Consider the following 24,989-nt stretch of genomic DNA (forward strand, 5'->3'; position numbering starts at 1 on the left):
GAAGCTCTAGGTTTTAGAATGGCATTTATTTTTAGTTTAATGCCAACCACGGGAGTGGGGGGACTGGCAGACCTGCACTTTTATCTTTAACTTCATTTATTTTCATGATTTGATTCTGTTATGAGAAACAAAACAGAGAAAGAAATTCAGATGTTTGGAAGGAAACTATTTAAGGCTCCAATCACTCTGGGTTCACCAGAATCTCAGAACTACAGATTGTCCGAGATTCTTACATTTCAGGATATTTAAAAATTAGGGTATTTTGACAAGACTTACATATTTGTGAATAAATTCCTGTCAAAAGCTCTCAATGACATATATGTACATGATAGCAGGTTAAGTTATATTTATTTCCTAGCGTATAGGACCTAAGCTGGAAACTGGAAACTCATCAATAACCAGCCCAGTGAAAAAGGACAATTATGGAATTTAGAGGATATTCATATCAGGTTTCTGGAGCAAACTCAAGATATGCAAACTGTTTATTATGACTGAAAGAACAAAAGCCAAGGAACTAAAATTATTAATACAGAGACCTTCTGAGCTCCTAGGATTATCTGGAGACGATGTATTTCTAAACTCTGACAAAGACAATAAACTACTTTGCTCTTTGGCACACACCTGGAATTACTGTTCAAAACACACAACATCAATCACAGCTATCAATCAATTATTCCTTTCCTTTTATTCAAGAAAGATTGAAAATAAAGGGATGGTAATTAAGGGATAATTATTTAGATTGATATAGCAAAGCAATGTCTATATTAAATTTTAGACAAGTCTTAGATCTTGTGTGTGGCTGCAGTTCCATCCCACAGACTATTTCCATTGATATATTGCTGCTGTCTCAGCTGTTGCTGCCACTACAGCTTCAGCAGCTAGGCAAGGCAATACCAGAATAGGAAGGTGTGTTTGCCCTATTTTCAGAGAAAATATAGAGTCAAAGACTGCTGATTTAGGTATACCAACTTCATACTGAAAAATGGAAACTACTTTTAATAAGCTCTCAGGGTATCTATCAAGTACACAACTTCAATAATAAGAGATCGAATGTTTCTCTAATGCATGTCTTCTTTGGACTAATTCTGGAATGTGTTCTACATAATAAATACTTTCTAGCTCAAACTCTTTGAAATCTGAATCCTGTGGAATTGCTACAAAGTTGTGTTATCTTGTTTTAAATTCTAATACCTAGACATATGTAAAAGAGCCTTTAGGTTGAATAAAATTCACTGAAGTTTATATTTCAATGAATTTACAAAAAATATAAATTTATTATATTGTATTAAATATAAAATATAATTATATATTAGTAAATATATATACTATATACATCATCTATTATATTTCATTATATTATCTATCTTATCATATATACTTAAAGGTGAAAATATATCAGCCTGTATCTATGCATAGTTTAGAAGTTCCCAACTTATCCTTTGCAATTCATTCTTAAAATACTAACATGCACATAGATAATGCCACTAAATCTCCCTTTACCCAAACTGTCTCAATGGAAACTGCAATAAGCTTAAAAAGGAAAATAATACTGAGGGGTAAATTCAAAATCTATACTAAAAGCTAAAATATCTACTTGTATAGATGTCAACATATTTTCACATAGGAGATTATGCCTATTTGAGCTAAAAGAAACATTTAAATGATTTGATAAAATTTGTCCTGAAAGCAACTGCAAAAGTAAATTGAAATAACACAATAATATTGGTTTACAATGAAATGGTTATTCTTCAAAGAGTAATATCAACATGGAACTAGCCTTTATGTTGGCCTATGAAAATAAATGATCTAGGAATTTACTTATAACAGCTATCACAGTGAAATGGACCCTACCTTTAACTTATTGAAAACCTATCACGGGGCCTTCACTGACTCTCCACAGTTACATCTCAGCTTAGACTTCATTCTATGCTTAGAAAGAACATCTGAATACAAACTACTTTTCAGGGTGATGAGGTTGTATGATTTCTAATTGGTCTCTAATTTATAATTTTTAAAAATAATGTTATCATTTTCATAAATATACTTGTTCTCTCACTTTATTTTCCTAGGTAAAAAGAAAAACCACTGGTCTCCTAAGTAGAGCAGACGCTCACTAGGGGATAGAACTGGGAGGTCTCATGAAGGCCCTTGTCTAAACACCTACCCCCACCCACCACTCTAATCAACAAGATAGAAATTCATTACTTTAGTGTAAGTCATTGAACTTCCTTAAAATCTAAGTATCATTTGGAGATAAAACTCATTATGCATCCTGAGTCACTTATACTTTCAAGTATGTGAATGTATCACCTATTGATGCAGTCACCAATCTCTAAGGGATAGAGGCAAACTTGAGAAAAGTCCAGAATAGCCAAGAATTAACTTTGACCTACTCACAAATGTGTCTAAGAATGACCCAGGAGGACTATGTTTGTTTATTGTTATTTTAAATCTCTCCTTATCTTTAGAGTAAGGTTCAACTTCATATATTATTTATAGAGTTATGCTTTAAAGCTGATGGGAAATAGTGTTTCCCAAGCTGGATGGTAAGCTGGATATTGTAAATATACTTCTATTTAAAGACTTGAAGTATTCCTGGCCCACTTAAATATTAACAAAGCAGCAAAAGCTATATACCATTACTTCATTCACCTCAAATTCCATAATGTGAAAGTTTCAAGGCACATGCATCTTCAATGCACTAGCTACAGTGATCAATTGAAAACAGCTCTCTTCTATGTCTATTTCTGAAATTGTAAAAATGGAAATCTGTGAATACTTTGAAATTTTTAGAATTTAGATTCCAGTGATAGTTTTATCACGTAAAAAATATATAACAAAAACATTTATCCACCACCATGTTTAAACCAATATTAACATTTCCCTATTTTTGTTTCCAAAAATAAAAAAAGGGGAAAAAAGTCATATATATATATATATATACACACACACACACACACACAAACCCTCAAGCCTCCATCTTTTTCCTTCCTTTCTACCTAGGGATAAAATATTTTTTTAATGGATAGGTATAAGTCCCATGCATGTTTGTAGTCTGTCACTATACATGTATATCCACAAACAATATGCACTATTGTTTTCTGCATTTAAAATTTCATACAAATGGTATTACACTGTAAGTGTGCCTTTGAAACTTTAATTACTCACTCTAATTTCCAGATTAACCATATTGATATAAATAAATTTCATCATTTTAACAACCGGATAATGTTTTACTAATTAACTGTATATCACAGTTTATTTAGCCATTACCTTACTGAGGAGATGGTTAAATTGTGTTCACTTTTTCTCTCATTTACAAACTGTCCTGAATGACCATCTCTGTACAGGCCTACTTACACAAAATTGTGAGAGCTTCCTTACATTGTAAACTAGTAGGAAAATTCCAGAGTATATAAATGAAAATTGTCAATTTTTCTAGGTATTATCAAATGGCTTTCTTTGCAAATCTATACTCCCTGCAGAAATGGGCACAGGTTTCTGTTTCTCCATGCTTTCCCCAACAGTAAGTGTTACATGACTTATTAATATTAATATTATATTACATATAATTAAATGTAAACTTGTGATAGTTTACATTATTATATGTAATATAACATTATATAATAGCAATATTATATATAATATTAATATGACACATTAAGAATAATACTGGCAACCAGTAGCTGCCAATCTAATGGATGTGACCTGAACTCTCTTTTTGTCAAACTGCATTTTTTAATATTACTTATATAGCTGAACATCTTTTCATATAATTATTGACAATCTGAGTCAATTCTTTGGTGATAGTTCTTATTCTTTCCTCATTTTTTTCTATAAGAACTTCTGTCTTTTTCTTATCAATATGCAGAACTTTTGTTTTTTAATAGCCTGGGTACTTATCCTTTACGTGTGATATTTTTTTTCACTCAGGCTGTGGCTTACATTTTTACATGTAGCATATTTTTTCTTCATAGTAATACAAACTTTTTTTGGGGGGGTGCATTTATTTGTTTCTTAATGTGGCAAGTTCTATTAATTTTTTACTGATGGCATCTGTTTTTTGTGACTTTTTAAAACAAATACATCCCTCATTACCACTATATCATACGGATACTCTTCCATAACTTGTTGTAAATTGTTTCTAAAAGCTTTACCATTTTTCTTTTCATACTTAGTCTTTCGATCATCTTGAATTTATTTTGGAGGAAAGTATCAAATAGGGTCTGTTTTATCTTTTTCCCGTGGATAAACTAATTTATCATGTATTCAGCGGTCCCTGTTTCTTCTATTAATTTATGATACCACCTTCAAGAAACATCAAGTTCCCACATATGTGGATCCATTTTCAGTGCTCTCTTCTATTCTAGCATATCAGTATGCTTCCTTTCCCCTGTACCAATATCATATTCTTTTATTTACCACAAGTAAGTTTGGGTATCTGGTAGAACAATTACACTCCAATTCCCCTGCTTCTCACTCCATTCTTCTTCTTTTTAAAAATTATCTTTGCTACTTTTGGGTCCTTTATTATTCCACATAAATTATCTTATCTACTGAATGAGTTCAGAATGGCATCCCAAAATACACCATTTGACATGTTGATCATTTTGAGCTAAAGGCACCTGAAAAACAGCAGGTGCAAGAGATGCACTCTGACTTTCCCTTTTCTTCATAAAGCAGGAGTGGAAACTACCATATCTTCCCTATACCACGAGGAGAGAAATATTCTCATCACAAGAGGAGGGGAGTTGAGGCTGAAAGAAATCTGTACAAACAAACCTTAAACTAACCCCTCTCTTCCTAGTTACTTTTCTACAATTGCCACTCTTTGTTCCACACAGTATGTAAGCATTTAGAGCTAGTCATTTCTTTGGGTCTCCATTTTTCTTGTGAGAGCATTTTGTTTACAAGCACATGTAAATAAAATGTGTATGTTTTTCTCCCGTTGATCTGTCTTACATCAGTACCAGCTAGAGACCATAGGGGGTTAGAGAAAAATTTTACCTTCCCTACATTATCAAGTTATATGAAAACCCTGATGGTATTTTGTAACTAAAATTTGAATTTATAGATTAATTTGGGGAGACTTGTCATTTTAAACATATTGACTCTTACCCATCCATACAGATATAGCTTTCAATGATACTTTAAAATTTTCTTCATAAAAGATCTTCTACAATCTTTATTAGATTTCTTCTCAATTACTTTACATTCTTTTATGTAATTTCTACATGGTCTCTTTTTAAAATTACCCTTCGTAACTGTATGGTTAGGTGTATAGGAACACTTAATTTTTTATATTGATCTTGATCTAGCAACTTTTGTTGATACTAAAGGTTGCTCTGTACATTCTCCTGGACCTCTGCAAATATTGAGAATTTGTTTCTTCCTTTCCAATCTGAAACCTTTTAACAGTGAGCATTTTTCTCTTATTCTTTAGTTTAAAGGAATTGTTTCTAGGTTTCATTTTTAATTATTTTTTAGAGTTTTGGGTAGGTACTATTAAGTGGTGTTCCTTTTATTCTCATATGCCATGAGTTTATCTTATCATAAAAGGCCATTCAATTTTATCATTTCTACCAACATTTTTTACACTTTGAATATAAATTAGACTCATGAGTAACTAGAAAGTATACATTAATATATAGTTAGGTTTTTAGATAACATTCCTCAATTAATTTCTATGGAGCATTCTCATCTTGCTAGATGTTATAGGTGGTTTCCAGGATCGAGTTGGCTTGGGAAATGCTGTGAACTATATACCTCCTTCTTAGCAATTCACAATATATGTCATTAGGTATTGACCCTGAGATATCCTACAGTGAAACAGTATACAGCTGATTGTGTAACAAAAAGTTTCTCAAATTCGCTTGATCAAATAATTTCTCTTTTCTCAGAACAACTTACTGGCATTTCCAGGGCATTACTGTTCCACAAATCACTGATAGGGAGACCTTGTTTTGGAGTAATTTCAAGAGTCATAAAAATTTATTACACACCTAGAGAGCCATTACTCCCATTAGTTTCTCTGAAAAGCTTAATGCCAGAAACACAGAAAAAGCCATACTTGTGCCACCATCACAGGAGACTGAAATCACTGAAGAATTTGCTCCTAGTTTACTTCAGGTACAAGGCTTCTAAGTATGTATTTGCATCAACTTTCTCTTCAATTGTTCCATTTCAGTCATTTGCTCACAGTAGTAAAAAAATATTAAGAACAAATTTTCTACGAATCACAGATACGGATCACAACTCGATTTGCTGTACTAGTTAAATTTAGTCTATGATTTCTATCAAGCCCCCAGCTTTCACTAAGCAAAAGACAAGTGTGTTGACTGTCATGACAGTATTGTACAAAAAAAAGACAAATGTCAAGAGCCAAGTATCATTCTATTATACACTAAAAGAAAGTAGTCTGTTACTTGATTGACATTTTCTTCTCAATTGATAAATCTTGAACATCACAAGCCTGGGCTGGGCGTGGTGGCTCACACCTGAAATCCCAGCACTTTGGGAGGCCAAGGCGGCTGGATCACTTCAGGTCAGGAGTTCGAGACCAGCCTCGCCAACATGGCAAAACTCTGTCTCTACAAAAAATACAAAAATTAGCCAGGTGTGGTGGTGCACATCTGTAATCCCACTTATTCTGGAGGCTGAGGCAGGAGAATCGCTTGAACCTGGGAGGCAGAGGTTGTAGTGAATTGAGATTGTACCATTGCACTCCAGCCTGGGTGACAGAATGAGACTCCATCTTAAAAAAAAAAAAAAAAGACATACACACAAATCTGTAGAACTCATCTCTAATCTGAAATATTTCCTTTGATATAATTAATAAAATTACTGCATAAAAGTAGTAACATCCAGCAAAGTGAACTTAGTGATATAAAGGAGGGGAGGTAATGAGTAGAACATTTAGTTTTATGTGTTCTAAAACTGAATCCCTACAAATTTATGTTTGGTACCATGTAGGAATATTTTGCACACCAAGAGAAAAACACCCCCATGGTACAGTTATGAACACAAAATTGAACAAGTGAATAGTGTTCCAAGCTCTTTGTGTTCCAATTATTTTCATTTAATATTGAGAGTTAAACGTTTGAAGGAATCCTATAAAAGATTACATCTTTCTGACCTATTTTGCCTTTTTTAAGTTTTAAGAGTGATCAGGTTCAAATAAACATTCCAGTGTTTTGCTAAATAAGCCACTGGGATATGTTCTTTCTGCCCCTCTCGGAACAGCAATTACTGTCACAAATTAAGAAGGAAAGGCAGATGTCTCAAAGAGCAATAAATTTTAATTCGTGAGTAGTTTATATTTTCCAGAATTGTCTCTTCTTTTCTACTCATTTATAAAATCAATTAGAAACAGTATCAATAGCCAAAGAAAATGCTTATTTAAAAAAATAAGAGAAAAATCTTACTTGCAGAAAAACTTTCTTTGCTGGTCTCTACCCAATATGAGTTTTTCAAAAGTAGGTGATAAAGTAAGATTTATAGGAACCTTTTGGATAACCTTGTATAACGAACTTTTATAGAATGCTCATGATTGAATTCTTAAAAAAATTCCAGGACTTGGTACTGCCTGAAGCTTGAGTTATAAATATCTAACTCAACTGTACTTTTATTATATGCCTGAGCAAAAGAAAAACAAAATTTTTATCTCCAAAAGTGAGTGTTAAGGTAAAACCAAATATCCTTTTGTGAATACCACTTGAAATGATTCTACTAAATCTCTATTCTCTAGTTTTTTGGGTTTTTTTTTTTTTTTTTTTGAGACAGAGTCTCGCTCTGTCGCCCAGGCTGGAGTGCAGTGGCGCGATCTCGGCTCACTGCAAGCTCTGCCTTCCGGGTTCACGTCATTCTCCTGCCTCAGCCTCCCGACTAGCTGGGACTACAGGCGCCCGCCACAGCGCCCGGAGAATTTTTTTTGTATTTTTTAGTAGAGACGGGGTTTCGCCTTGTTAGCCAGGATGGTCTTGATCTCCTGACCTCGTGATCCGCCCACCTCGGCCTCCCAAAGTGCTGGGATTACAGGCATGAGTCACCGCGCCTGGCCTATTCTCTAGTTTTAAATAGCAAAGTTGGTGGAGAGAGTTGAATTTTCATTCCTAAAATCTACGATTACTTGAAAGAGAATTGTTCATATGCTTAACTATTTTTCTTTCCTTCGTAATAGTCTTAGTTAAATAATTAAACCTTAAAACTATACTTACAGAATTATGTTAATATAACTATATTAAAGTTATTCTCAGACTGCTGACCTCAATTATAATATAGACCTAAGCATATAACCTACTATATCACAGTTAGTTATTTATGTTGTTAACCATTTGCTATATCATGCCCTTGCGGGTCCATTAACTTTTTTCACAACAGTTTTCAATAAAATTAATACTGTTAAGTGGCAAAAGGAGAAGACTTAAATTTTTAAAGAAAATCTATGGGAATTATTTTTCAAGCAGAATAGAAACAAAAGATGTACATAAATACTGTAATGCCTAATGGGTTCTCTTTGCTGCCGAGACAGAGCAGATTTACCAAGAGAGGGAAATTACAATAGAGAAAAAGTTTAATTCATACAGAGCCAGCTATTTTTATTGTTATTCAAATCAGTCTTATTTGAGTTGTATTATTACTCAATAATAAAGACCATAATTTTATTATTACTCAAATCAGTCTTCCCCAAAACTTGGGGATCAGGGTTTTTAAGGATAATTTGGCACGTAGGGAATCAGAAAGTGGGGAGTGCCAATTGGTTAGGTCAGAGATGAAATCATAGGGCGTTGAAGCTGCCCTCTTGTACTGAATCAATTCCTGGGTGGTCGCCACAAGACCAGATGAGCCAGTTTGTCAGTCTAAGTTGTGCCAGAGGATCCATCGAGTGCAGGGTCTGCAAAATATCTCAAACTATGATCTTAAGTTTTACAATAGTGATGTTATCACCAGAAGCAATTTGGGAAGGTTTAGACTCTTGCAGCCTCCAACCGTGTGACTCCTAAACCATAATTTCTAATCTTGTGGCTAGTTGGTTAGTCCTGCAAAGGCAGTCTAGTCCCCAGGCAGGAAAGGGTTTTGTCTCAGAAAGGGCTGTTTTCATCTTTGTTTCACAGCTAAACTATAAACTAAGTTCCTCCCAAAGTTAGTTCGGCCTATGCCCACAAAGGAACAAGGACAGCTTGAAAATTAGAAGCAAGATGGAGTTGGTTAAGTCCAATCTTTTTCACTGTAATAATGTTCCCAGTTATACTTTTTGCAAAAGTGGTTTCAAGAAAATTGTGTTACTATATGCTTTTGTCTAAAATTAGACAAAATTTTAAACAAAAGTATATACTGACAAATTTTTTTGAGAAAGAAGCCTAAATACTACTAAATATTAAGTAAAAACAGTGAAGATCTAAATTAAAATGAATAAAATAGATAATTTAACAAACAATATGCTAACGTCTATGCTCAAGCAAAAAATGGAGCGATAAAGTAAATACAAGATAAACTGTTAATGAACAATTCATACGATTATTTATATATCTTCACATGTTTGTCATCTTGAAATTTCCCTATGTCTTGCATCCTTTATTCCTTTCAAATAAAATGTATGGAAAGCCATTGATTTGGACTGAGATCCTGTACTAGGCCCCAACAGAACAGACCAAACCAAAATGGAGTCCTTCATACTAAAGTTCAGTAATCAGGAGAGAGATGATAGCCAAATTCCCAAATAGGCCAGTTATAGCCAACATGATAAGTCTCCTCTGCTGTAACCCAGTAACCTGAAGTTAAGCAATCTGCCTTTCATATTATGTTGTTTCCCTGTTCTTGCTCAAGCTATCTTATAAAAACTGACCATTCTACCATGCCTTTCAGAGCAACTTTTCTAAATTTTTCAGTGAGAAGCTACCCAATTCATGAATTGCTACCAAAAGCCAATTAGACCTTTAAACTAAATTTGTTGAAAATTTGTCTATTGACAATCCTCAAAGCACTACTTTGAAATAGAATGGAAATGAACACAACTGGCAGTTAACTAGCTAAATACATATGATTCACAAAACACTATCAAGCTAACTCTAAAAATTTAAGGCCCCCTTGGGGGATGGGAAAGGAAGAAACCTCTAAGATCACTGTTCTCACTTTTAACACCTAGTTTAAATCCTAAGTTTAGTCACATTTTATTATATAGGATCCCAAACTAAATAAAAGAATAATGAAGCCAAGTACCTACTCAAAGCGCTGATCTCGATGGGATCTAAAACATCACCTAAAATGTAACCAAACAGAAAAATACAGAACTCAGAGAGACTACAGAACTGATAAGAAGCTGGAAAGAATACTTAGCTAAGTAGCTTAAAGTTGGAGATTAAAACCCTTCAGGCTCCTGTAACCATAGGTGATTGATTAGAATAACACTAAATTATAGTCTAAGGATGGCAGAGATTTTTAACTGTAAAACTTTGGTTTGGACAACAGAGTTGCAAATATAAAGGCAAAGCTACATTGCTCATGATAGCAGATGACAACCTGAGTTGCTATCAACAGTTCTCAGACAATATTAATAGTTCAAATATCTAACATTTGAAGGGGCCACAAATTATTAGTCTATTTGGCGATGGCCACATGTCTTGTTGGCCATGATTTATTTGTGCCACCAGTTCAAGGGTTCTGATTAACAATTCAGTAGTAGTAGTAACCAAATTTAAGTTGCATTTTTAAGAGTACTCAAAGGTATTTCCCATCTCTAATCAAATATCGATTTTTGGTAAAGAAAACCAACAATCACATTCACATTCACACACACACACACACACACACACACCCCTACACACATTTTAAAAAAAAAAAAAAAAAACCTTCTAATAGATTTAGCAATTCAGAATCAACACATCCCACTACTGAGAGCAGTAAACATACTGAGAATATTTAAAAGTAGAAATGTATTAAAATCCTCTTAAGAAGGCTGGTGATTTGAATCTGATATTGACCATCTAGAAATGCTAAAAAGTATCCTCAAATTTCAAAAAAGAGCTAATATCAAATTAACCAGAAATGGGTTATTGTCTGACCAGATTAATTCAGCTGCCTATAAAAGGGCATATTTACGTGCAAAAGCAAAAAATAATAATTTTAACAACAGAAATCATAATCACAGAAAAAAAAAATCCCACTATCCTTTCAAGCAGAAGCAAGTAATCCCAGCAAATATACTGACTTCAAAATAACTGGCATATTCTCAATATGAAATTCTGTGACAGAAAAATGATCACATTTAGCATACTCTCTTTCATCCAATCAGATATGATGCCCAATTGTATTCCCAGTCCATATTTTATTGAATATGTTTATTATTACAACATATAAAGTACAACTGAATATTTTGTTTCTGGCCTGCTCTTCAAAAACAAATGTTAAGATGTAATTGGGCTACATATACAAGGATAAACAGGCTGAAATATACATAAAAAACTACATTTCCAAACTTCACTTAGGCAAATATAAAAGAATTACATACGCTTACTCACTTTAACGCTACTTCTATAAATATCACTACTAAGCAGTCAGGAAGGAATAAACCTAGGCTCTGCACCTAAGGAGCTCATTAGAGATAATCATCTGCAGTAGGCTGTGACAAAATAACAGAGGTGAATTTTCAATTTAATTGCCAGTAATAAGAGAGTGGAAAGGTAACTTGTGATCAAAATTCTACAGATCAAGTTGAGATATTAAGGTGATATTCAAGAAATAGCAAATAAAGCTTTTCATAAAAACATCAGACTTAGTCTTCCAATTCAGCTACCTAAATATAATTCTCACTCATTTTTCCCTATTCCTACCCTAAAAGGAAGAGAGGGGTTATTGTTAAAAACACTTTACCCAGGAACCTGAGGACTGGGAAATTTTACAACCAATTGTGTCACTAATGCAACATGTAACTTTGTCTAAGTCACATCTCCAGACCTTCTTTTCCTAAGCTAGAAAATGAGAGTGTTGCAGTAAATGAATATCAATGTTCATGTGGGGACCCACTTGGGACTCCACGGTTGGTATAAATTTTATTTTAAGCTGAAGACACCTGTGATTCAACAGATACATAAGCCTCCTCAGAGTTTCTCTTATCTGAATAAAAGTAAAAGCAAAGACTTCTAACAAATGAGGACTGCTATAAATTATCTGTGTGATGGCTTCTAATCCCAGCAGAGAGCCCAGAAGTAAATTTCTCATAAATCCTCTCTCTGGGGGCATTTCCTGGCCCTAAGAAGATATAAAGACCACTAGTACAGGTATAGTCAAACATTGTAACAAATGTTATCTTCTGTTTGTTCACCAAAAATAACCCACTTGTCTTTCTTAAAGAAACCTATTTGTTCTTCTCACAGAAGCCTTTTCTCCCCACTCCTTTTCCCCTACTAAGTTAGGAGTATAAGCCCCAAATTCTAATGACCCCTTTAAGTTACTCATCACTTAACACTCCCATGCATATGTATGTTGCACGCATAAATAAATTCATTTTTCTCTTATTAACCTACCGATTGTCAGTTTAATTCACAGGTTTCCAGAGAATATACAAAAAGTTTTTTTATTTTTTTTTCCCTACATTAAACCTTCAAACATTCCTCCAAAGGTCTCAATTCTAAACCAAAACAACTAAAAGGTGAAAACAGCCAATCAATTTATTTGTCTTCATGATGTCTAATAACTTAAAATAGCAAGCTGTTTGGAAATTAAATTGCTTAAATTGACCTCTAGTTTGATATCTCATATGGAATGTACAGTATATTAGAAAGTTTACTAAAGCAGTAAAAGACTGAAAATCTAATCCAACCAAAAATTATTCCTGGTCTCAAAAATGCTCCTCTTCCCAGCCCAGATTCAGAAATGGAGAAATAAAACAATGGAGTAGCTGACTGAGGCCAATACTCATAAATACAGTATTAAAATACATGGCTCTTTATTTATATGCAAGCAATGTGCTTTCTTAATACCGAACCCTAGAATTATGCAAGATTATTAAGGTGAACACATACCTTATTATTCCAACTGGGGTACTCAAGGGAGGGAAATACGGTGCTATGAATAACCATATTGGGGACCACATCAAGTGGAAGTGTCCTGGGCAAAACAAGATATACGGTCATCCAGCCAGAAGCCAGCTTTCCCTCCATGGAATTGAAACCTGTTCCTCGGCCGGGCGCGGTGGCTCAAGCCTGTAATCCCAGCACTTTGGGAGGCCGAGACGGGTGGATCACGAGGTCAGGAGATGGAGACCATCCTGGCTAACACAGTGAAACCCCGTCTCTACTAAAAAATACAAAAAAACTAGCCGGGCGAGGTTGCGGGCGCCTGTAGTCCCAGCTACTCGGGAGGCTGAGGCAGGAGAATGGCGTAAACCTGGGAGGCGGAGCTTGCAGTGAGCTGAGATCTGGCCACTGCACTCCAGCCTGGGCGACAGAGCGAAACTCCATCTCAAAAAAAAAAAAAAAAGAAACCGGTTCCTCTTGACTACAGAGCCCAGTCGGTGCTCCTTGCAGTTAAGCCTGTTCCAAAACCCCTTGCCTAATACATTCTCCCCAAATGTATCAATCATGTTAAGCTATTTCACCTTCACCAAAGCCACCAAAGCAGAGTTGAAGGGGAAGTGAAGTAGGACAGAGAGAGAGAGGGTCACTAATTGCATTAATTAAGGTCCCTTTACCTTGAAGGAAATATTAAAAATGAGGAAGAATTTTTTTCTCTAACAACTTTGTAATTTATTATTTCTGAGCTGGTCCCCTCATATACAAAATGAAAATAATACTATAACACTTAAGAAAGAGTTGTTTTGAGGATTAAAGAGAAAATACGTCTAAAATTTTTTGAGTTTCAAAAAAAATTAAAACTGCTTTATTACTTTATTAATCATTGAGATTATAGTGTCTAAACACAAGCTTACTGAATATTATTTCAGGCATATCTTTACCAAAAATAGCTTTTTTTTTTTTTGAGATAGAGTCTCACTCTGTCACCCAGGCTGGAATGTAGTGGCATGATCTTGGCTCACTACAACCTCCACTTCCCAGTTTCAAGGATACTCATTCCTTAGCCTCCCAAGTAGCTGGGACTACAACAATGTGCCACCATGCCCAGCTGATTTTTTTTACTTTTAGTAGATACAGGGTTTCATCATGTTGGCTAGGCTGGCCTCAAACTCATGTTCTCAAGTGATCTGCCCACCTTGGCCACCCAAAGTGCTGGGATTACAGGCGTGAGTCACTGCATCCGGCCACTTTACCAGAAATAATTGTAACGACTTTTCCTACGAAGTAAAATAAATCAGTGAGGTTTCATGCTAGCCTCCTTACCCAAACTGGGTTAACTGGCCAGTGTTGAAAATTCTAAGCAATTAACAATTTCAAAACTCTGCAAAAAATTATATGTTTGTGCATGTATACATATATATAAAATGAACAAAAATATACCAATTGAAATTATACATTTCCAGTAACTGTTTGACTATGACATTACTCACCATAAAAGACATAGGTAGCATTCAGGCAACATACAAAAAGAATGGGGTAGAAAAACACTGAAAGATACTAAATTTACAGGATTGTTATCAAGGTTAAAGTACTTTTTAAAAACCTTCTGTTTCTGTAATTAATATTTACTTTTTCTCTATGAAGAGAATAAATTTTATTAATTGCCTTTTCAATACCTATCAGGGAAAGACTTTCGTTTGTTATATAACATATTGATGTTATATTACGTATTATGTTAATAAAATTCCTAATGTTAAATTAGATTTGCATTCCTGATATTAACACTACTCAGTATGTTATTTCATTTGCTCTTATTTTAGATTCTGTGTTCATTCATGTGAACTGTTTACATTCTGGAATAAAGAGACTTCCTTCATAAAATGAAACAAATTTTTCTACTTTTCATATGTTTTGGGTTACTTTATATAATATAAAACTGTGGGCTTCAACAACAAAATGAAAATACAAATTTGTTAATTATTTGTTATTGAAGTCAGTCTTAAAATTATACTTTTTTAATGATTATCGGCATATTGTTTTACTAGTTATTGTATCCTTTTCACTCTGAAATTATGTTTGGAATTGAGATGTATACTTTGCTTAATACATAAATGTATACAATATTCACTTATAACAGTTAATATTTTCTCTATTATTACACTGTGCTTTCATTTTCAATCACCATTAATCTATTAAAATATGTAAGAAATATTAATGAATTTAATAAATATTTACCAAGCATTTACTGCCGGCCAAGCACGTCTCTACTCTAGGCATAAAGCGTGAAAAGGTAGAAAAAAAAAGTCTCCCAATCTCTTGGATTTGTAGCCCATGGCTTTGGTTATTTCTTTATTATTTGTTTGAAAAGTGGCTTTTGGTTCTACTGTAAATACTTTTGAGTTTTTTTTCTATTATTTGCCTTTGTATTTTGTTCTTTGTAAGTTTTCTTCTTGCTTTCCTTGTTTAATTTCTGTTATCATACAGCCTTAAGGTAATGTTAGATAAGATCTTTTTCCCTTTTGTTATTAGGTCATTTAGCACATACATTTAACAGTACGATAGCTTTTCTTTTTATAACAGCTTCAAACAATATAAATATTCTCCTATAATATTTTGTTTTAAAATTTCTTCTTCTTTAACCAATACAGTGGTCAAAATTCTTTGCCTCTTCAATCTTTGACATACTAAATATGTTTTTTTATTCATTTTACTCTATCTTGCACTTAGCTATAAAGATTGTTTTCCCCATTCGGCAATTTAATTGCCAAAAGATCAATTTCTGAGAAAATTTAAAAGTAGATGTGCATTAAAACTCATTTTAATTTAATAGGCTTAAGATTTGCAATTAGAAATGCACATCAAATAAAAATAAGCTATGTAAGAATTCTGAAAATGGATCGTGGGAGGAAGAGTCTCACATTGAGTAGCATCAAAACCATGTGTATATATAACTATGTATATATCTTAGGAATTAAGCTAAAAACGATGAATGCCCACATAATTCTGTAAAGATACACAGTTTACTACTAACAGATGACCAGCAACTATTTTTGCAGAGTGGAAACAGGGTGTGAAGAAGAATCTTTTCAATTCCATTTTGTAACTCTAGCCTATCAAATTTTATTAATGAAAATAAATTACTCCTAATAATATAAAATATACTTTAAAATGCGAATGTACTCTCTGTTCTGTCAAATTTACTTTGCCTATAAAGGAACAAGTCCCTTTGGCCTTTCTAAGCCACTAACGTAAGGTAAACCTCTCTTGCCCTAAATAGTTCACAAGTAGCTTCTAGTTGCTACTAATAAGTTTAATCTGCTTATAACAAATCATTTATAAATGTATTATCAACAAACCTAAGTATATTTAAATGTATTATCAACACACCTAACACTAAAGTATATTTTAGTGTTAACGTAATAACAAATACCATGGTCTGTAAATTAACTATTGTAATTAACTGAATTTAGAAAAAAAAATTTACTGAGTTTCACTCTTCTAAGTTGCAATAGTTTCAAGTCCAGTAAAAGGAAAAATATTCTTTATGTTAAATGGACACTAAATTTGGAGATATATATATATATATATATGCACACACACCATCTAAGGAAGTAAATCATGCCATATATATACATATATATTTGCTTATAAAGTAGAAATCAAAACCAAATTAATATTTGAGAAAAGTGGTGCTTCTGCAAGATGTCTGAATACTATGCTCAACAACAGCATTCTAAAGTCAAAGCAGAGAGATGAAACAAGTTAAAAACTGCACCTGCACCCAGAACTTGTCATGGATCTAGATAAAGATGAAAAGATTTAAGTTTATTGAGATCCTTCTTTATGCCAAACAATGTGCTCAGCATTTGTCATAGATTTCCTGCTCTAATCCTTGCAGTAATCCTCTGAGGTACATATTATATTACTCCTCCAAAATTAAGTATTGAAAGATGAATGTTCTGAACCCTACTGACTTACTGGGAAATTCGAGTCCCAAAAGCTTTTACTTCCATTAGTTTTATTGTACACATTTCCCCTGGACTTAGAAAATGCAACTCTATTCACGACTTTAAAGAACTTTCTGACCGCTTCCACATAAGACTGCCTGTTTTGCTTGGGTTTTTTGTTTGTTTGTTTGTTTTTTGAGTTGGGGTCTCACTCTGTTACTCAGGCTGGGGTGCAGTGGCACAATCATGGCTCACTGCAGCCTCAAACTCCTGGGCTCGAGAGATCCCCCTGCTTCACCCATCCGAGTAGTTGGAGCTGCAGGCACACAGTACCATACTAGGCTAATTTTTATATATTTTTTTTTTGGTCAAGATGGGGTCTCGCTATGTTGCCCAGGATGGTCTTGAACTCCCTAGGTCTCAAGCAATCCTGCCACCTCAGCCTCCTAAAGTGCTGGGATCATAGGTGTGAGCCACCAAGCCTGGCCAAGATTGCTTGTTTTTTATGTGGTGTGTTATGAGAATACTAGTGATCACATATCAGCTTATTAGGTAATTGAATTAAACTATGAGAGATCACACTTTCACTAGTACAGAAAAAATATTACTAGTCAAAGGGCGCACATTTTTTTTGAAAGCATTTTTTTTTTGAAACCCAATACAGTTCTGAAGTTTTAACTGCTCCTCTTTTTTTTTTGTTTGTTTGGTTTTGTTTTTGTTCGAGACAGAGTCTTGCTCTCTCACCCAGGCTGGAGTGCAGTGGCGCAATCTCGGCTCACTGCAAGTTCCACCTCCCGGGTTCACGCCATTCTCCTGCCTCAGCCTCCTGAGTGGCTGGGACTACAGGCACCCGCCACCTAGCCCGGCTAGTTTTTGAATTTTTAGTAGAGACGGGGTTTCACCGTGTTAGCCAGGATGGTCTCCATCTCCTGACTTCGTGATCCACCCACCTCAGCCTACCAAAGTGCTAGGATTATAGGCGTGAGCAACCGTGCCCGGCTTAACTGCTCCTCTTGATGTAAGGAAGAATAGCTCACTCACTTTCACATGAGATACCCTCTCTTAACACCAAATGCATGTTTTCTGAGAATTGATGTTTAAATAGACTTTAAAAGAGAGACGATACCCTATGTTTGCTAGAGGTAATTGATCAAATACTCTTTGCTCATGAGTTCTTTCTTGTGCATTATTCTGGGCTATGAAATAAATGAGAGATAATACCATGTATGCAGATGGAAAGACTCCATAATTAATAGGTTCATTCTCACAAAATTAATCTAGAGATTCAATGCCATTCAAACAAACATCAGGACAGGTTATTTTTTAAAGAAACTGACAACTGTCTAAATTTATATAAAAATGAAAGAAGGTCGGATAGATAAAACTAGCTTGAAAAAGCATGAAATGCACTTCCTGATTAAGTGATAGTAAACAAGACAATGTGATATTGTCTGAATACTATATTGTCTGAATATATTTGTGTATTCTCAATGTGTATGAGAATACACAAATTTATCAGTATAGTGTCCAGAAACTCACTCACACATACATAGCCAATTAATTTGACAAAAGCACTAAAACAATTCAATAGGGAATAATAGATGTTGGAACAACTGGAAAAACATGAAAAAACAAAAAAAAAGAACTTTGTCCTGTACCTCATAGTATAGACAAAAGTAAATTCTATATGAATCAAAGACTGAAATCTAAAGCTAAAGTCAATCTTCTAGAAGAAAACACAAGAGGAAATTTTTTGTAACTATGAAGCAGGCAAAGATTACTTAGGAAAGAGAAAGCAGTTAACTATGAAAGACAAAACAAATTGGATTTCAATCAATATTAAATATTTCTACTCATCAAAAGACACACTACTAGAGAAATGAATAGGCAAACCACAGTTTGGAAGAAAATATTTGTAATACATATATCTGACAAGAATTTGTATCTGGAATATACAAAGAATTCTTAGAAATCAGCAATAAAAATCCAAATAATACACATTTTTTAAAAGGCAAAAGTCTTAAATACTTCAAAAGAAAAGGCATTCAAATGGCCAATAAACACATTAAAAGGTACCCAGTATCGTTTGTCTTTAGAGAAATGCAAATTAAAACCACAATGAGATACCAGTTCACACTCACTACAATGGCTAAAACAAAGACTGACAGTACCAAATGCTGGTATGGATATATAGCAATTGCAATGCCCATACATTGCTGGTAGGAAATTGAAGTGGTACAACCACTTCAGAGAACTGTTTGGCAGCTTCTTAAAAAGGCAAACATACATCTTACCTTACAATCCATAAATTCTACTCCTAAGTATTTACCCAATAGAAATGAAAACATATTCTAGTACATAAATGCTCATAGATGTTTTATTCATAAAATTGCTAAGAACTGGAAACAATCTAAATGTCCCTCAACAACAGGTGAAATGGACCTATACTGATATAATAAAATACTACTACTCTTCAGTCATAAGAAAGAATAAGCAATAAGTAACAACACAGATGAGACTCTAAAAATTATGGATTGTTTTATTCCATTCACATGAAGTCCAAGAAAAGGCAAAACTAGCATATGGTGATAAAACCAGATAGTAGTCTGCAGAGTAGGAGGATGTTGGGGGAAAACTGACCAGAAGGAGCATGAAGGAACATTCTGTAGTGCTACAAACATTCTGTATTTAGTTTGGGGAGGTAGCTACATATGTGTATGCAACCGTGAAAATCCACTGAATACATTTAAGATCTGTGCATTTGATTATATGTAAGTAGTTTCTCAATAAAAGGTATATTAGTTTTCTTTTAAGGTTTGAGCTGTGGTATCAGAAAGAACTAGGTTCAAATTCTGATGCATACTTTTTTATCTTTGTTACCTTGGGAAGTTCTTTAACTTCTCAGTCCCCTGGTTTTCTTATTTTTATCACAGAAATAATAACAGCACATATGTCACAAGATTTTTGTGAAGATCAAATGAGATAATAGATAGAAAACACTTACTACAGTGCAAGAGAGTCTACTTATAAAACCTTCACTATTAATTCATTATTAATAAAAGTCTCCCAAAGAACAGTCCTAATACAATGACAGCTAAGTACACATGTAATTCTCTACCTAAAACTAATTTCTTGCCACAGTAGCTTACAACAAAAAACCTCTTATGGCATTGTAATTACTGTTTTAAAAAAGTGATATTTGTAAAGTTGCTTTTAAATGGACAATGGAAAGACACAGGATTGAATCTGCAGCCACAATAACAGTAGACTATATATTAACAAACAACTTCCCGTCTAAGTCATCATCATCGTCTCTTTCCCGCACTATTTCAATAGTCTCCTAACTAGTTCCACAGTTCTTAATCTTTCCTTAGCCTATTACCCTAGGGAAGCCAGAACAATTTTTAAATTTTGATCATGTTATGCCCCTGCTTAAATTTGGCTGACCATGCTCTTAAGATAAAATCCTAAGATAAAATCTTATCTTAAAATCGTAAGATAAGACTTAAAATCTTAAATCTTAAGATTTTAACAAGATTTCTCTTAACAAGAGAAATAAATTGCTGCTGTTTATAAGCCACCCAGTCTATGGTATTCTGTTAAAGCAGCTTAAAGAGACCAAGACATACGTATTAATACTCGTACACATCTTAAGTGTATGTTTGTTGTCCATGTCCCACGACTAGATTATAAGGTTTATAAAGATAGAAACTCTTTTGTTCTCCTCGTATATTCAGTTCCTAAAAAACAGTAAGTGCTCAACAACATTGTTATATTAATTAATGAATTCACAAGGTTAACTACAACTCTTTAACTTTTCAGATCGCATTAACAGCGAATTCATTTCAACAACATACTTATTGTCAATTTTTTTTCTAAGCTCCTCATTTTATGGCTCTGTTCACTTCTTGTTTTCATGTATTGTGTTTCAATAGTAGTTTCTTCAAAGTAATATGATGAATTAAAATGAGAGTAGTAAGGATAGAAAGTCTCCTGAGATGAAATAATTTTATATCCAGAGCAGAAACGTTTTCCTGTATTTTCGAGATATTTTAAGGTACTCATAGAGAGTATCAACCATATATACTATAAAAACATTTGCTGTAGGTAGAAAGACATCTTCTACCAAACTGCAATGTACAAATATTGCTAGAGAAACATTTACACTGAATATCAGGTTTATCAAGGACCAAACTACAAAGGAACCAAAATCATATCATTCACATAGCCAAGCCTATGACTGAGACATTTTGCACCATACAAAACTTCTTTTTACCCCAACTCATGGAAATTTAGGGCCTTATAATTCCTTCACCTGGCTATAGAAAAGAATGAAACTGTTACTGTTTAAATTACTTCCCTCACAGCCACTTTCTTCCACTTGCTCATTGGTTCAACTCACTGACTTGACTCTCCTTCTGTAGAGTGAATGCATGACTTGACTTTTTCTACCTTTGTTTATTTTTATATCACCTGTGCACACAATATACCAGGTACCACATTTTACATCTTTTCTCACCAACTTATACAATGGCTATAGGACTTACCACTGAACTAGTAGAGTCTTGTGACCAGAAACACAAAGTCACTTATTTAGCAGTTACTTTGGCACCACATATTTCAAATGAAACTTATAAAACCCTCAGATTTGTCATTCATTTCAATATTCACCAACTGAATATTTTCAAGAAGTGCTAGTGAAAAGCCAAACTGAGTGACTAGCATTTCCACCTCTCTCCCATATATCTGCTCTTTCACTAAAGCAACACGAAAAATCAAAGATATGCCACAAAGTAAAAACATAGATAATGGACATAAAATAGAACTAAGGGTTAGGAGAACTAAGAAGGTCAATGACCGCAGGCCATTCATTTTATAACTCTGTGTATTAGCATTCCCGGGTCTAAAAAGGCACTCACCAAATCTTCCCTAGTTATTTCTCAGGCTTTATAAAGAAATAAAATCATAATTGGAAAAATAATGTCAAAAAGTTTGAGCACTATTCAAATGATGCTGCTGCTATTACTGAGTTTCTGAAGAATCACAAATTAATAGTGCAATAGGTAAACCTATCTTCATAAGCACTATATAACATTATCTTCATTAAACAAGTTTTCCTATCATTTTATTTCCTGATGATGAAAAAACACTTCAAAGTATAAAAGATAATCTAAGCCAGGGTTATCGCTATTTTTTCTTTTTCTTTCTTTCTTTCTTTTTTTTTTTTTTTTTTTGAGACAGAGTCTCATTCTGTCCTCCAGGCTGGAGTGCAATGGCATGATCTCAGCTCACTGCAACCTCCACCTCCCAGATTCAAGCAATCCCCTACCTCAGGTTCCTGAGTAGCTGGGACTACAGGCATGCAACACTATGTGTCAGCCTTCCAAAGTGCTGGGATTACAAGTGTGAGTCACTGCACCCGGCCTATTGCTCTTTTTATATGGCCCTCTCTCATAAACTTCATTCATTTTTGTTATGTCCACAGCTGTATAGAGAAGTAATGTGATTACAGGGCCATAGGAACCAGATCTAGTTCTATGTTAAACACTTTCTGGGTGATGTGAGGTGGGTCATTTCACCCCTTTGGGCCCGGGTTTCTCATCTTTTAAGTTAGGCAACTAGAGTCCAGCAGGTGTCTAGACTCTTGGGACATCAGCACTCTTTTTTTTCTTTTTTTAAGAGACAGGGTCTTGCTCTGTTGCCCAGGCTGGAATTCAGTGGTGTGATCATAGCTCAGTGTTGCCTCAAACTTCTGGGCTGAAGTGATCCTCTCACCTCAGTCTCCCAGGTAGCTGAAACCATAGGTATGTGCCAGTATGCCCAGCTAAGTTTTTATTTTTTGTATAGACAGGGTCTCCCTATGTTGTCCAGGCTGGTCTTGAACTCCTGGCCCCAAATGATCCTCCTGCAAGGGCCTCCCAAAATGCTGGGATTACAGGTGTAAGCCACCATGCCCTGTCCTGCACTCCTTTTTAATGTCAAAACATTTGCATTGCCACATGACAGCAGCAGTGTTTCTAATATTATTGGTTGAGCTGTTATGAATTCAGTAAAACTTAACAAATTTGACCTTAATCAAAATGATATTAATTCACTATGATATCAATTACACGATAATTCACATATTTTTACATATTTTAATTGGCATGCATGAATTCAAGACCTCTAGGAGTAAATTCAATGACGAGTCCTGCACTCACAATTTAGGTACTTTATAACTACAGCAGCTTTAAGTCATCTAAGAAGTGTGACTTTTTACATATTATTTAAATAAAAGGAGCTAAATGTGAATTTTCTGTGGCTCCTCTTACTCCCGGAAAAGTTCATGCCTATTCGTTTAGAGCTAATAGTTATCTCATCTTCATCTATGCAGCACATCCTATCAAAATATATATATTAGGAATATACATATGCTCTACTAGAAGCACTGTACAATATAAATGAAAAAGACTTAAGGTCAGTTATTTCATAATTTCCAAATCTTTTCAAATGTACACAGGGTAAAAATTAATTTAAATATGCAATGAATATAAAATAAAAGAGTTTGCATAGGACAGCTTTAACAAAAAGTTGGCGCCTGGAGAAGTTTTGAAGGGAAAGATGAGGTAGACTAGTGGAGAACTTGAGGGGTTAGAGTTGTATGTGCAGAGACAGAAACTGAAATGATAAAGCAATGTGCTTAATGACTAATAGTGATATTCAGCAAACCAGAATCAGGAATGAAAGAACCATTTAATGCAGCTTCTGAAATGATTTCAAAAGAAATCTTTTGAATACTTTCCTATGTTCTGTAATAACAGTTGCCTTGCATTTATTAAAGGAGTCTTGGTCCTCAGTGTCTTTTCTTCTGAGTAAGCATTTTTCCTTCAGTTAGTTTTAAAATGTCTAGGCATGAACACCACAAATGAAAGATCAAGGAGTAACTAGATGCTGTCTAATTTAAAAAACTGTTCTCAGGAAGTGCAAATCCTTTTTTAATTGCTAAACTGAACATCTGGGTTTTTTCTCTACTTCTTTTCAGCCTGTGAGTTAATTGAGTTAAATATCCTCAAAGGGAAATGTCAAGTTATCAAGAATAAGTATGGCTCCAAATTAAATATCAATAATGTTGAAATTATCAGAAATTGATTTGCCCTTCTACTGATGCTTTGATATCACTGCAAAAGCAGATATAGTTACTTAACATGCTTTAATACAAAGATAAAATCCACTTTATTTTTTTAAATACAGAAACATAGATTCTGCTCAAGCATGTAGCTTTTAAACTCTGAAATTACATAAATGGCAGTTTCTTCATGAGTAAACTGTGATACATGTACCTAATTTATAATGAGCCTCTTTATAAGGTGATTACTTGACATCTGACTTTTAAAATACATATACAAACTAATTTTGCTCATGACTCAACCATTGGTAAGCCAAAGGGTAGGCCAAATACGTACAAATGAGAACAAGTTTCCATTCTGCCTTTAAGCTAAACAAGAAAAATGTTAATTTTAAGGAAAACATTACTTCCATTTTTAAATATGAGAAGGATTCTCACCTGAGTTCTGTAACAGAATAAAAGAAAAGATATTTTGTTTAAAATTCTCTTGTTGAAAAATCTGTTTTTAAATACTAGGGGTAGTTGATGTGTTTTAGCTTTGAACTGAGGGCATAAAATAAAATCTGTGCACATGGAATCCCTAAGAAACACAGAAGATGAAGAGTAATTTAAAAGCTTTGTTCTGAATGTTGGTTATAAGAAATTAGTTCAGTTGTTTCAACTTACTTTTTTTCTCCTTAACTCTTTCTAAAATAAAACATTAAATGGGCATGAAAAACCCTGTGATGATTTTCATTTGATCTGGTTCAGAAGGAACAAATGGAAAGGAAGGTCATAAAAATACTTCTTGAATCACAATTTACAAATTTACAAAATAATATTCTACTACATTCTAAGATAGTAGAATGTTTACATTGTTCTTTTTTATTCCTATAGTAACTTTTTGGATTTATCCACTTCAAAAATAATTTTTCCAAATAGATGGCA

General features: G+C 34.0%; 1 protein-coding gene across 5 annotated transcripts in view; it reads right to left on the reverse strand.

Annotated features, from left to right (window-relative positions):
* Positions 1 to 24,989, reverse strand: part of CAMK2D (calcium/calmodulin-dependent protein kinase II delta) — a 319,303-nt gene that overhangs the window by 266,142 nt on the left and 28,172 nt on the right. The window lies entirely within an intron of this gene.

This window comes from Colobus angolensis, unplaced genomic scaffold (assembly GCF_000951035.1).
Source record: "Colobus angolensis palliatus isolate OR3802 unplaced genomic scaffold, Cang.pa_1.0 Scaffold279, whole genome shotgun sequence".
Taxonomy (NCBI): domain Eukaryota; kingdom Metazoa; phylum Chordata; class Mammalia; order Primates; family Cercopithecidae; genus Colobus; species Colobus angolensis.